General features: G+C 41.4%; 1 protein-coding gene across 1 annotated transcript in view; it reads left to right on the plus strand.

The window, feature by feature from the left end:
• The first annotated feature begins 3,697 nt into the window (after positions 1–3,697).
• Positions 3,698–15,646, plus strand: part of LOC135101608 (uncharacterized) — a 285,511-nt gene continuing 273,562 nt past the window's right edge. The window contains exon 1 of the mRNA XM_064005798.1: positions 3,698–3,712. The gene's annotated coding sequence lies outside the window, so the exon portion shown is untranslated. The remainder of the gene's footprint in view (positions 3,713–15,646) is intronic.

The following is a 15,646-nucleotide window of genomic DNA, read 5'->3' on the forward strand; positions in this document are numbered from 1 at the left end:
AAAGCCAGTAAGCCTATTCTTGGCAATCAGTGTACGCAGTAAATAACACATGCCTTCCCTTAAGGAAATATTTAGCATGGTGCGTACTTTCCCATAAAATATCTTTGATTTCAGTGATCTCGGCAAGGTATCTCATCAGATACTGTGAACTTAAATAAAACCTCGTGGAAATAAAAAGTAAAAAATCTGATCGGTGTCTCATGGAATTTCATCGTGATCAGTATCAGATTTATTTATTTTCGTGAGGTACATTAATCATATCGAGATTTCTAGCTAAATAGCAACATAATTCAATGATGTTAATGTGCTATTATCTCAAAAACAATAAGAATGGACAAAAGTGGCTGATGCAGTTTGATATCGGAAAATGTATATACTTATTTGTATCTTATTCATTTTTTTATGATTTTTCCTTTTTACATACTCTGTTGAGAGAATAGCCATGACAAAAGTCTCCACATCATTCTCTCATGCTCTCCGCATAGTCTACTCTTTTATGTCTTGAGTTTAATTATTTTCATATGAAATAAAAAAAAAATCTTGCAACTATTGTATTTCAAATATGATGCAATTGAAGCAAATCAAATTGTGAAAGATATTCTGAAATGATAATGAGCTCAGATCTCCAAAATAAGGACAAGTGTATTACTGCAAGAAATCAATTAAACTAATGGAATATTAGGTTTTATTACTTGGAGTGCAATCAGTTGAAGCAATGAGATTAATTAGAGACGTCGCAGTGAGGCTCGTAGATACCTATCAGCGCCAGCATTTTTAATTGTCTCCGATTTCCTGGGGCAAAGGGGTGTCTTAGCTAAATTTGAAATCGATGTGCAGGAAAAGTACAGCATGAATTGCTGCACAAGTGTATCTAAAATTAAAAACATAACCCTTAATATTAATATTCATACTTACTGGTGTATGATAAGGCTTTGTTAATTGAATTATAAGATAAAACTAAAAATAGGTAATGATTTTTTTTAAGTAAGTATGAACAGTAAAAATAAAAGGATGTTGATTTCGGCTTGTGCATTTTATCGGGGAATGTTGAAAAATATCAGATATCACTGACACGTCCTGTATATGAAAGTAATCAGTGAAATAAAAAAAAGAACAGCACCGCTGGCGGACGTATGACGTACTTATCTTGATCATGATTCTTCAGTTAAAGAAAGCGCCGCGCGCCGTTAGGAAGGAGTGTAAAGTGTAAACAATAGCCTCTTAGTTCTGCCGATACAAAGGCCTTTACTTTGCTTTACTATATCCAGAATAGGGTATAGCTCGTTCTTTCGGGAATTTTCTTAATTCCGCTGTAGTCCATGAGTGTGGCGGTGATATATCCATTGTGCAGGATAGTCGAGTAAGCGTGGTCCTGTGTTTTGGTTTGCTCGCTGCCCAAGTACCCGAGGATAGTGATCGTACCGCAAAAATAAAGTCTCTGATACAAAATTATATTTTCTTTACATTAAATGGATTTGCCTGTTGTTTAGTACATGAAAATGCAAGTATATATTAGTATACTTCCATTGAGGTCAGTAGAAAATTACAGATTGCCTGCCTTGATACACTTATAGGCTCTTTTAAGAATATCATCTGAAATTATGAATAGAGGCTCAAACAATGTCATGTGCTGTCAGTTATCACGAAATTAATTGACTTAAAATTCAGACGCATTACTGTGCAACGATACACCTTTGTAAGGTTGTAAAACCTTGCCCCAAAAAGTATTTATTTTCCGGCGAGAATTAAAAATTCTGGCGCTATCTGATATCAATACGCTCACTGCGATGTCTCTAATTTTGTACATATCTCGGCTCTATTCAGGCTCCATCTTGTATGTTGTATATTTTTGGTATCATATTCAGTGTATGCATATAAATTTGTTAATCAGCAGAGAGAGGTATTATTTTATTGTTATAAAAAAAAAAGCCAAACAAGAAGCTAAATTCTAATTAAGTGGCTTTGATTTTTCATGTTTAGTCTCTCTTGTAATTCCTTTTGACAGCTTTGGCATATTGCAGTACAGCATAAAGCATCATTCTAACATCCCCTTCTAGGTCTTTGTTCTTTCTTTTGCTTTGGACGGGATGTTAATAATTCTCCTTGCATTTGCTCAGGGCGATACAACAGATTGATGCAACTTTTTTGCAAGAAACTAATATATATATATATATATATATATATATATATATATATATATATATATATATATATATATATATATATATATGATACACTTAAGAAAAGTACTACACAAATTATTTAGCAAGACTCATTAAGAAAAAGTAATATATATATATATGTATATATATATACGAGTATATATATATATATATATATATATATATATATATATATATATATATATATATATATATATATATATATATGGAAGCCACAGAACGCCTGACTTCTGATCTTTCTAAAATTTCTGATTGGGACAGAGCAAACTTGGTATTGTTCAATGCCTCAAAAACTCAATTCCTCCATCTATCAACTCGACACAACCTTCCAGACAACTATCCCCTCTTCTTCAATGACACTCAACTGTCCCCCTCTTCTACACTGAACATCCTCGGTCTGTCCTTTACTTATAATCTGAACTGGAAACTTCACATCTCATCTCTAGCTAAAACAGCTTCTATGAAGTTAGGTGTTCTGAGACGTCTCCGCCAGTTTTTCTCACCCCCCCCAGCTGCTAACTCTGTACAAGGGCCTTATCCGTCCATGTGTGGAGTATGCTTCACATGTCTGGGGGTGTTCCACTCATACTGCTCTTCTAGACAGGGTGGAATCAAAAGCTTTTCGTCTCATCAACTCCTCTCCTCTAACTGACTGTCTTCAGCCTCTCTCTCACCGCCGCAGTGTTGCATATCTAGCTGTCTTCTACCGCTATTTTCATGCTAACTGCTCTTCTGATCTTGCTAACTGCATGCCTCCCCTCCTTCCGCGGCCTCGCTGCACAAGACTTTCTTCTTTCTCTCACCCCTATTCTGTCCACCTCTCTAACGCAAGAGTTAACCAGTATTCTCAATCATTCATCCCTTTCTCTGGTAAACTCTGGAACTCCCTTCCTGCTTCTGTATTTCCACCTTCCTATGACTTGAATTCCTTCAAGAGGGAGGTTTCAAGACACTTATCCACTAATTTTTGATCACTGCTTTGACCCTTTTATGGGACTGGCATTTCAGTGGGCATTTTTTTTATTAGATTTTTGTTGCCCTTGGCCAGTATCCTTCCTACATAAAAAAAAAAAAAAAAAAAAAAAAAAATATATATATATATATATATATATATATATATATATATATATATATATATATATATATATATATATATATATATATATATATATACTTTTTTTTTAATGAGTCCTGCTAAATAATTTGTGTAGTACTTTTCTTAAGTGTATCATGCAGACATCAATGGTAAAGGGCAGAGTTGGTGCTAGAGTGGATTGGAATTTAGTGGCAGGTATAATATGGCTATCGTGATGTGGAGACTTTGAAGTTGTATACAATGTGGAACTTATTTTTATGGTAGAAACATAATGTAGGGGTTCATTAGTGATGAACATAGTTAAGCTTGGATGAAGAAAGTCTGGAAAAAATGCTTATATGTATTGAAATTTCTGCTTATTATAGGAAGCTGACGTCATGGGGAAAATTCAGCCTATCACTGAAGTGCCTGCCTCCTTCATCTCTTCAGTTTGGTAAGTGTTCGTTTTATTTGCTAGATAGTATGAAGTTGTAATAGATAATAATTGTAGAACAAAACAAAGCGAAAATTTCCCATCACGTTGGTGTAAGTGCTTTGCAGGACAAGTCATTGTCTAATTGTGAGTAGTTGACTGAGCTGGATATTATTTCTTTATGCTGGCTTGGCGCACCTTGCTGGAGTTTGCTGTTGAGTTTGCCTGTTTACAAAATCATAGCTCCTCAGCTCGAATCTACCATAAGTGGTACCTATTCTTTTTTTTTTTTTTTTATGTAGGAAGGACACTGGCCAAGGGCAACAAAAATCTAATAAAAAAAATGCCCACTGAAATGCCAGTCCCATAAAAGGGTCAAAGCAGTGGTCAAAAATTGGTGGATAAGTGTCTTGAAACCTCCCTCTTGAAGGAATTCAAGTCATAGGAAGGTGGAAATACAGAAGCAGGCAGGGAGTTCCAGAGTTTACCAGAGAAAGGGATGAATGATTGAGAATACTGGTTAACTCTTGCGTTAGAGAGGTGGACAGAATAGGGGTGAGAGAAAGAAGAAAGTCTTGTGCAGCGAGGCCGCGGAAGGAGGGGAGGCATGCAGTTAGCAAGATCAGAAGAGCAGTTAGCATGAAAATAGCGGTAGAAGACAGCTAGATATGCAACATTGCGGCGGTGAGAGAGAGGCTGAAGACAGTCAATTAGAGGAGAGGAGTTGATGAGATGAAAAGCTTTTGATTCCACCCTGTCTAGAAGAGCAGTATGAGTGGAACCCCCCCCAGACATGTGAAGCATACTCCATACATGGATGGATAAGGCAGCTGGGGGGGTGAGAAAAACTGGCGGAGACGTCTCAGAACACCTAACTTCATAGAAGCTGTTTTAGCTAGAGATGAGATGTGAAGTTTCCAGTTCAGATTATAAGTAAAGGACAGACCACAGATGTTCAGTGTAGAAGAGGGGGACAGTTGAGTGTCATTGAAAAAGAGGGGATTGTTGTCTGGAAGGTTGTGTCGAGTTGATAGATGGAGGAATTGAGTTTTTGAGGCATTGAACAATACCAAGTTTGCTCTGCCCCAATCAGAAATTTTAGAAAGATCAGAAGTCAGGCGTTCTGTGGCTTCCCTGCGTGATATGTTTACCTCCTGAAGGGTTGGACGTCTATGAAAGGACGTGGAAAAGTGCAGGGTGGTATCATCAGCGTAGGAGTGGATAGGACAAGAAGTTTGGTTTAGAAGATCATTAATGAATAATAAGAGAGTGGGTGACAGGACAGAACCCTGAGGAACACCACTGTTAATAGATTTAGGAGAAGAACAGTGACCGTCTACCACAGCAGCAATAGAACGGTCAGAAAGGAAACTTGAGATGAAGTTACAGAGAGAAGGATAGAAACCGTAGGAGGGTAGTTTGGAAATCAAAGCTTTGTGCCAGACTCTATCAAAGGCTTTTGATATGTCCAAGGCAACAGCAAAAGTTTCACCAAAATCTCTAAAAGAGGATGACCGAGACTCAGTAAGGAAAGCCAGAAGATCACCAGTAGAGCGGTCTTGACGGAACCCATACTGGCGATCAGATAGAAGGTTGTGAAGTGATAGATGTTTAAGAATCTTCCTGTTGAGGATAGATTCAAAAACTTTAGATAAGCAGGAAATTAAAGCAATAGGACGGTAGTTTGAGGGATTAGAGCGGTCACCCTTTTTAGGAACAGGTTGAATGTAGGCAAACTTCCAGCAAGAAGGAAAGGTAGATGTTGACAGACAGAGCTGAAAGAGTTTGACTAAGCAAGGTGCAAGCACAGAGGCACAGTTTCGGAGAACAATAGGAGGGACCCCATCAGGTCCATAAGCCTTCCGAGGGTTTAGGCCAGCGAGGGCATGGAAAACATCATTGCGAAGAACTTTAATAGGTGGCATGAACTAGTCAGAGGGTGGAGGAGAGGGAGGAACAAGCCCAGAATCATCCAAGGTAGCGTTTTTAGCAAAGGTTTAAGCAAAGAGTTCAGCTTTAGAAATAGATGTGATAGCAGTGGTGCCATCTGGTTGAAGTAGAGGAGGGAAAGAAGAAGAAGCAAAGTTATTGGAGATATTTTTGGCTAGATGCCAGAAATCACGAGGGGAGTTAGATCTTAAAAGGTTTTGACATTTTCTGTTAATGAAGGAGTTTTTGGCTAGTTGGAGAACAGACTTGGCATGGTTCCGGGCAGAAATATAAAGTGCATGAGATTCTGGTGATGGAAGGCTTAAGTACCTTTTGTGGGCCACCTCTCTATCATGTATAGCACGAGAACAAGCTGTGTTAAACCAAGGTTTAGAAGGTTTAGGACGAGAAAAAGAGTGAGGAATGTACGCCTCCATGCCAGACACTATCACCTCTGTTATGCGCTCAGCACACAAAGACGGGTCTCTGACACGGAAGCAGTAGTCATTCCAAGGAAAATCAGCAAAATACCTCCTCAGGTCCCCCCAACTAACAGAGGCAAAACGCCAGAGGCACCTTCGCATATGGGGATCCTGAGGAGGGATTGGAGTGATAGGACAAGATAAAGATATGAGATTGTGATCGGAGGAGCCCAACGGAGAAGAAAGGGTGACAGCATAAACAGAAGGATTAGAGGTCAGGAAAAGGTCAAGAATGTTGGGCGTATCTCCAAGACGGTCAGGAATACGAGTAGGGTGTTGCACCAATTGCTCTAGGTCATGGAGGATAGCAAAGTTGTAGGCTAGTTCACCAGGATGGTCAGTGAAGGGAGAGGAAAGCCAAAGCTGGTGGTGAACATTGAAGTCTCCAAGAATGGAGATCTCTGCAAAAGGGAAGAAGGTCAGAATGTGCTCCACTTTGGAAGTTAAGTAGTCAAAGAATTTCTTATAGTCAGATGAGTTAGGTGAGAGGTATACAGCACAGATAAATTTAGTATGAGAGTGACTCTGTAGTTGTAGCCAGGTGGTGGAAAACTCGGAAGATTCAAGAGCGTGGGCACGAGAGCAGGTTAAGTCGTTGCGCACATAAACGCAGCATCCAGCTTTGGATCGAAAATGAGGATAGAGAAAGTAGGAGGGAACAGAAAAGGGGCTACTGTCAGTTGCCTCAGACACCTGAGTTTCAGTGAGGAAAAGAAGATGAGGTTTAGAAGAGGAGAGGTGGTGTTCTACAGATTGAAAATTAGATTTTAGACTGCGAATGTTGCAGAAGTTAATGAAGAAAAAGTTGAGGGGGGTGTCAAGACACTTAGGGTCGTCGACAGAAAGGCAGTCCGACCTGGGGACATTTATGGTCCCCTCCCCAGATGGGGACTCCGAGGCTGGTGTAGGAGTCGCTATGATGATTTTAAAATTTTTGGGTGAAGGGTGTGTGTGTTATTAGGTGCTTGTAGTTTTGTGTGGAGGAAGAGAGTTGACTTTAGAGGGCAGGCTGTGACTGCCCCCTTGTGTTGTGAGGCACAAAGGGAAACGTTCAGTGAGGTCACAGCTGGGTTTAATGATAAGTTCACAGCACCCCCTGAACAGTGCTTTAGACCTCACTGGGAGTAATTATCGTTTCGGCAGGTGTCTACTGCCTCCTCTTCAGTGTTCACTGTCCATCTTTGCCAGATGGACAGTGAACACTGGTTACGGCAGACACAAGCCAAAATTGTCTCCATCCAATTAGAAATTCGAACGTAGAATGTCTTGTTTTAAGCCAAGTGTGTTAGCAATTAAACTTTTTGAGTCCTTTGCGGGCATGTAGATGTGTTGTTGACTAAAACTCTCCTTTGTTTTTAATGTTATTTATTTATTTATTTAATTATTTTTCTATAGAAGTTAAGCTCATTGTTTGTATCACAGCTGCAAACCCGAGAAGCACTTAGATTTGCACTAAGTGGGTTAAATATTGTGGTAGATGAAAAAAATTGCTGTATATGTAACTAGAACAGTCTGAGTGGGGTGCATTGTCAGGATGGATCACCCCATTTTTTTTGTGAGTTAGTATTATTTGTGTTGCCAATTCCTCCCCAGCATCCAAAGCTGGATATTGCGTCTATGTGCGCAATGACTTAACCAGCTCTCGTGCCCACGCTCTTGAATCTTCCGAGTTTTCCACCATCTGGCTACAACTACAGAATCACTCAAACTAAATATATCTGTGCTGTATACCTCTCATCTAACTCCTCTGACTATAAGAAATTCTTTGACTACTTAACTTTCAAAGTGAAGCACATTTTGACTCTTCCCTTTTGTGGAGATCTCCATTTTTCGAGACTTCAATGTTCACCACCAGCTTTGCCTTTCTTCTTCATTGACCATCCTGGTGAACTAATCTTTAACTTTTGATGTTCTCCGAAACTGTGCTTCCGTGCTTGCACTTTGTCTAGTCAAACTATTTTAACTCTGTCTATCAACATCTACCTTTCCTTCTTGCTGGAAGTTTACCTACATTCAACCTATTCCTAAAAAGGGTGACCTTTCTAATCCTTTAAACTACTGTCTTGCTTTTTTAATTTCCTGCCATTCTAAGGTTTTTGAATCTACAACAGGAAGATTCTTAAACATCTATCAATTCACAACCTTCTGTCTGATCTCCAGTATAGGTTCCGTCAAGACCGCGCTACTGGTGATCTGGTTTTCCTTACTGAGTCTTGATCATCCTCTTTTAGAGATTTTGGTGAAAGTTTTGTTGCTGCCTTAGACATATCAAGAAGCTTTTGATAGAGTCTGGCACAAAGCTTTAATTTCCAAACTACCCTCCTACGGCTTCTATCCTTCTCTCTGTAACTCCATCTCAAGTTTCCTTTCTGACCGTTCTATTGCTGCTGTGGTAGACGGTCACTGTTCTCCTAAATCTATTAACAGTGGTGTTCCTCAGGGTTCTGTCCTGTCATCCACTTTCTTTCTATTATTCATCAATGATCCTCTAAACCAAACTTCTTGTCCATTCCACTTCTACGCTAATGATACCACCCTGTATTTTTCCACGTCTTTTCGTAGACGTCCAACCCTTCAGGAAGTAAACATTTCAAGCAGGGAAGCCACAGAACGCCTGACTTCTGATCTCTCTGAAATTTCTGAGTGTGGCAGAGCAAACTTAGTATTGTTCAATGCCTTAAAAACTCAAAAACTCAGTTCCTCCATCTATTAACTCGACACAACCTTCCAGATAACTATCCCCTCTTCTTCAATGACACTCAACTGTCCCCCCTCATCTACACTGAACATCTTCGGTTTATCCTTTATTTATAATCTAAACCGGAAACTTCACATCTCATCTCTAGCTAAAACAGCTTCTATGAAGTTAGGTGTTCTTAGTCGTCTCTGCCATTTATTCCGTGGTTGGGAAGCAGCGGTCTATGGGTATTCATATCACTTACTTGTGCTGTGTTATTCCTCATGTATTTCATTACTCGCTCTGACTTTTCATATGTGTGTCCGTTATTACATATCTGAACACTCCTTGAACATCTCCGCGAAAATTATAATGATAACACAGGTGACAGTGACGATGAACGCAGTGTCCGTCACGAAAATTCCTTTGTAGGTTGTGAAGAGCTTGTCGTGTTCCTTCTCCCTTCCTCTTCTCATCAACTCTCTTAGATGATATATCTAGAGTGCCTACACACTGCCTTGTAGAGTAGATCACCATACGTTAAGTAGAGTTGATTTCTTCTCTGGTGCATCATTCGTCTCGCATCGTGCCTCACCTTCCCCACCTTCCTTACATCTTCTCTCGCATCACCAGCAGTATCTATCTTACGCTCTCTTACCCTCGTCGCGTTCGTAGGGCAGCGCGTATCGTTAGTGGCACTGGCACTGTTTTCTTTGCGACGCTCACCCCTCTGGCAGCCTTACGCGCGCTGGTGCCAGGGGCCGGTACCGTAGCCGAGACCGAGCCGCGAACCAGTAAGCAGCGCATCGGTTAAGAGGTAGGGTGTGGCTTGTCGCCGCCGCCTTCCTCTGTCACCCGCCGTGTCATTGCAGCGCCGCCTGTAACTTCGGCGAGGATGCTTGTGTTGTTGTGACGCGGGCGGGAGCTTTATCAAAACGTAAATAGTGGCTGGGATTAAGCCTAGCGTGGTGTTTGTGGAAATTATAAATAACGTGTGTATAAACTTTGTGTTGAGGTAATGAAGACTTGCCAAGCTTTGAGAACAGTGCTGGAAGTGTCGGGAATGAAAACGTGCTGCTGGTGCGATCCTCATGCAACCCTTGGGGGGGAGTGAGGTGAAGGAGGCAGGACAGGTGTAGAGACCGACCGTGTTTACCTGTGGCGCGTGGTATGGCGCTCCTCCCTCCCTCCCTCTCTTCCTCACACCCACTTCCTTCACCTCCACGCCCATCCAGCCCCTCACCTCCTCTGTTCCCGGCGGTGGGTCATCGACAGGAGAGTGCGATCGCTCATCTTCCAGGAAGCCGCTTGCTGCTGTTGCTGCTGCTGCTGCTCCTGCCTTAATGTTGTGTGTACTCTGCTAACAATTCACTTCTTAGAAAGCATTAACTTGAATGTTTTTTTTTTTTTTTCCGGGGACTTTTTGAAATTTGTGTAGGTCTGCTTAGTGTACTCGTATGTGTGTGTGTGTGTGTGTGTGTGTGTGTGTGTGTGTGTGTGTGTGTGTGTGTGTGTGTGTGTGTGTTTCATGTGTTTCTTGGCTGTGGTGAAATTCATTCTGGTGACTGAAAATAGTTAGATAGCAGTAGTCTGACAGACGAAAGGAGAAGGCCGAAACAAAGGCAAGATACAGGTACACACACACACACACACACACACACACACACACACACACACATGAACACAGAATGCATGACAGCTTGCGTACTACATTCGCTGACCTACATTTCATAATTTCCCCGAGGATAAGAATCTGAATCTTCACACCCTCATAACGTCCTCCGGTGCCTGTGCCAGGAGCCTGTGGTGGATGATGACGTGGTGCTCATAACGAAAACTTTCAACCTAGCGACTTATAGTGCCTGTCTCAACGTAGCATATTGTTAACGATTTTGGCCTAGGTTAGTCTTACCACAGCGGCTTATTATACTTAGTTCCCTCGGCTGTAGCTTGACTTAGAAGGTAGTTAAGTTGGTCTTTATGCTTCGCCTCCAGTCTTTGTATGTGTGTGTGTGTGTGTGTGTGTGTGTATGTGTGTGTGTGTGTGCGTGCCACTAAGAAGCTTTAAAATGTATAATTGTAAACTTCACCTGGTGTTATATACCTTGCTGCTGTTTCCGATGGTGTTTGTCCGTAAGTATACTTTTACCATTGCTTCGTGTGAGAGGGTATTGACAGGGATACGTACAGCGCGTAGGGGTTGAGCAAGCCAGCGGGGATCACAGGGCAGTAAATCTAAGGGGGCAATTTTCAAAGGTAAATAATTTCCTCCATAATCCTTCTTTCTCCTCCTCTCCTTCCATAATTATCCTCTTATCTCCTCCCTTTCCTCTCTTACAACATTCCACCTCCATCATTTCTCCACCTCCATCCTCCTCTCTCTCTCTCTCTCTCTCTCTCTCTCTCTCTCTCTCTCTCTCTCTCTCTCTCTCTCTCTCTCTCTCTCTCTCTCTCTCTCTCTCTCTCTCTCTCTCTCTCTCTCTCATCCTTTTTTTTTCCTGTATGTCTCCATGCATCTTGTTCCCTCCACCATACATTACTCATCATTCCTCCTGCCGCATACTTTCCTCCTCTCTCTCTCTCCTGGCCAGCCTTCCCTGCAGTCCCGCCTCATCCCCCAGTGACTAGTGGCGTCTGTACGTGATTAATATGACTGGTGGCTCACTCGACTTTACTTGTCTAACCTCTATACGGAATCTCTCTCTCTCTCTCTCTCTCTCTCTCTCTCTCTCTCTCTCTCTCTCTCTCTCTCTCTCTCTCTCAAATGGTAATTATGGGGCGTGTGTTGGGAAGCAGGTTATCATGACGGACAGGAAGCGGGAACGACACGGGCCGCCTGTCTTTTCTTATTCTCTCTCTCTCTCTCTCTCTCTCTCTCTCTCTCTCTCTCTCTCTCTCTCTCTCTCTCTCTCTCTCTCTCTCTCTCTCTCTCTCTCTCTCTCTCTCTCCTGGTCTTGGATGTGTGTTGCCGAGGCTGCACATTGATCGTAGGCCTGGACTGTGTTGCGGCAAAGACCCAGCCGCCGAGAGAGAGAGAGAGAGAGAGAGAGAGAGAGAGAGAGAGAGAGAGAGAGAGAGAGAGAGAGAGAGAGAGAGAGAATGAGGATGCGGTAGATGCAACACCCACCCACGAGCGGCGTCTCTTAGTTGCTTTCCATTGTTATTCGCGTGGGACTTCTTTTTTTTTTCAAGTTTTTGCTGTCTTTCCTTTTTTTTTTTCTTCTGTTTATTTATTTTTTCCTCCTGTGTTTTGCGTCTCGTCTTAATTCTCTCTCTCTCTCTCTCTCTCTCTCTCTCTCTCTCTCTCTCTCTCTCTCTCTCTCTCTCTCTCTCTCTCTCTCTCTCTCTCTCTCTCTCTCTCTCTCTCTCTCTCTCTCTCTCTCTCTCTCTCTCTCTCTCTCTCTCTCTCTCCAGGACGGGCAGAGTCGGCCACGCTTTCCTACATGTTCAATTCATTAGCAATATATTCAGCTTATGCTAATGAAGCGAGGTTCATCACCACACTGGCTTCCCAGTCACTAACGTTCGAAAATTTTCTTCACAATGCACGACGAAAGCTATGAAAGGTAATGAGAGATCAAACTTAATCAGATACAAGTTTACATTATTAGGGAGGATTTGCATGAAATTACACACGTTTCGTCCTACTAAATTCCAATAATTATGAGAGTTATGAGCTAGATTGCTGTTAGTAAGGATCCTGCGTGACTCGAAGCGACTACAGGCTGTTATAATCATGGTATAGATGGCGCCACTTCCCAGACGTGATAGTTTAACGAGGAGAGACTAAACGTGACAAGGAAAAAAAAAAAAAACTTAACCTTATCTATTCGCTCTGACGGTCATTCTGCAAGGTGGTAACGTTTTTAAATAATCCAATGATGTTTGGTCTTACCACTGTTAAGAGCGATAAACAGCTTTTCTCTCAGGTAACGGCGTGCAGGGAGTATCTTTGTAATTGAATCTGAGGCTTTGTTAAGTGCTTTGTTGGTGCTTCTTTCGTTCATTGCATTACGAGAGCATTCAAAGCATTCTCTCTCTCTCTCTCTCTCTCTCTCTCTCTCTCTCTCTCTCTCTCTCTCTCTCTCTCTCTCTCTCTCTCTCAATCAATCAATCTCTCTCTCTCTCTCTCTCTCTCTCTCTCTCTCTCTCTCAATCAGCCATTACCTGTTCGCCTATCAAAATGTTAAGTCATTATTGTAAGCATCTTCTGTCACTGCTGGGTTATTAAAAGTCGAGTGCATTAAGTGTACCGAACGATCTGATGAAGTGATTTTCTCTCTCTCTCTCTCTCTCTCTCTCTCTCTCTCTCTCTCTCTCTCTCTCTCTCTCTCTCTCTCTCTCTCTCTCTCTCTCTCTCTCTCTCTCTCTCTCTCTCTCTCTCATCACTTCATTACGTTTTCACAACTGTCGATAATTAGTTTGAAAGGTTGGTATTTTTCTGGTTCTTTTTTTTTTTTTTCTTCTCTAACTTGTCTTGTCCCTTTACTTTTCGTGCAGATGCATTCGTTCGTTCGTTTCCTCTTCTAGGACTGCTGCTTTTTTTTTTTTTTTTCTTTTATGTAGCATGCTGCATTTTCTATCGTTAAATATTCTACTGTATTTCTACCATCTATCTATTTATGTATCAATCCATCTCTCTCTATTTATCTATCTATCTATCTATCTATCTGTCTATCTATCTATCGACCTATCTATCTAACTAATTAACTACATATCTATCTATCCAACCATTTATCAGTGTACATATCTTTATTTATTTATGTCTACCTACCTATCTACATATCTATCTATCTATTTATCTATCCATCTCTCTCTCTCTCTTTATCTATCTATCTATCTATCTATCTATCTATCTATCTATCTATCTATCTATCTATCTATCTACTACGCTAAGATCCCGTTTAAAGTAGGTAGCCGTAAAAATAGAAATACAGATGCAAGAATTCCCGGTCCTCTCACCCTCTTACTTTTATTAGAGACACAGAGGGAGACACAGACACAGACACGAGACACAGAGGGAGTGCGGGGACAACATTCTTACAAGCCGCCCTGGAGTGTGAAGGCAGGCTGTCTTCCCCTATCACAGAGCCACCTGAGGGGAAAGAATAGTTTACCAATATGATCTCCCTCTCGTTTACATATTTATTTATTTTTTTTTTCTCTCTCTAATAACGCGGTTCGATTACTTAAACATGACTACATGCCAGAGTTTCTCCTCCGTTTAAATTTGATTATGTGCGTGAGTTTCTCTTCCGTGTTTTTTTTTTTTTGTTTTGCAATGTGTGGTTCTTGTTATATTGATATTTGGGTCATCGTTGTGGAGTGTTTTTTTCTTTTTTTATGTAGGAGGGACTCTGGCCAAGGGCAACAAAAATCCAATAAATAAAAGCCCACTGAGATGCCAGTCCCAGAAAAGTGTCCAAAGTGGTAGTCAAAAATTGAAGGATAAGTGTCTTGAAACCTCCCTCTTGAAGGAATTCGTCATATGAAGGTAGAAATACAGAAGCAGGCAGGGAGTTCCAGAGTTTACCAGTGAAATGGATGAATGATTGAGAATACTGGTTAACTCTTGCATTATAGAGGTGGACAGAATAGGGATGAGACAAAGAAGAAAGTCTTGTGCAGCGAGGGCGCGGGATGAGGGGAGGCATGCAGTTAGCAAAATCAGAAGAGCAGTTAGCATGAAAATAGCGGTAGCTAGAGATGTAACATTGCGGCGATGAGAGAAAGGCTGAAGACAGTCAGTTAGAGGAGAGGAGATGATGAGACGAAAAGCTTTTGATTCCACCCTGTCTAGAAGAGCGGTATGAATGGAACACCCCCCCCCCCGGCCATGTAAAGCATACTCCATACATGGACGGATAAGGCCCCTGTACAGAGTTAGCAGGTGGGGGATGAGAAAAACTGGCGGAGACGTTTCAGAACACCTAACTTAATAGAAGCTATTTTTGCTAAAGATGAGATGTAAAGTTTCCAGTTCAGATTATAAGTAAAGGACGGACCGAGGGTGTTCAGTGTAGAAGAGGGGGACAGTTGACTGTCATTGAAGAAGAGGGGATAGTTGTTTGGAAGGTTGTGTCGAGTTGATAGATGGAGGAATTGAATTTTTGAGGCATTGAACAATACCAAGTTTGCTCTGCCCCAATCAGAAATTTTAGAAAGATCAGAAGTCAGGGATTCGGTGGCTTCCCTGCGTGAACTGTTTACTTCCTGATGGGTTGGACGTCTATGAAAAGACGTAGAAAAGTGCAAGGTGGTATCATCAGCGTAAGAGTGGATAGGACAAGAAGTTTGGTTTAGAAGGTCATTGATGAATAATAAGAAGAGAATGGATGACAGGACAGAACCCTGAGGAACACCACTGTTAATAGATTTAGGAGAAGAACAGTGACGTCTACTACAACAGCAATAGAACGGTCAGAAAAGAAACTTGAGATGAAATTACAGAGAGAAGGATAGAAGTCGTAGGAGGGTAGTGTGGAAATCAAAGCTTTGTGCCAGACTCTAGCAAAAGCTTTTGATATGTCCAAGGCAACAGCAAAAATTATGCGAGACTTTGTATTTTGTCTTTTCGCTCCTCCGCGTAAGGATGCACACGAATATAGCATTATGACCCTTTATTTTTAAACGTTTTGAACTCTCGTCAGGACCATTTGAAAGGCCACTTAAATAACTACTCAGGTTCTTATGCGCATTTTTGTTGCAGAATACTTCAAAAACTATAACGAGAATCATACTGACACTGAGAACCTTAATCACTCCTACTATAACTCCGTAACAGTAATTTTAATAAGGCCCCAGAACGTTTCAGAATACTGTCATGTGTAAGGTCTGGAAGTGACTTAACTGCTGTCACCGTGATCT

The sequence above is a fragment of the Scylla paramamosain genome, chromosome 6 (assembly GCF_035594125.1).
Source record: "Scylla paramamosain isolate STU-SP2022 chromosome 6, ASM3559412v1, whole genome shotgun sequence".
Lineage (NCBI taxonomy): Eukaryota > Metazoa > Arthropoda > Malacostraca > Decapoda > Portunidae > Scylla > Scylla paramamosain.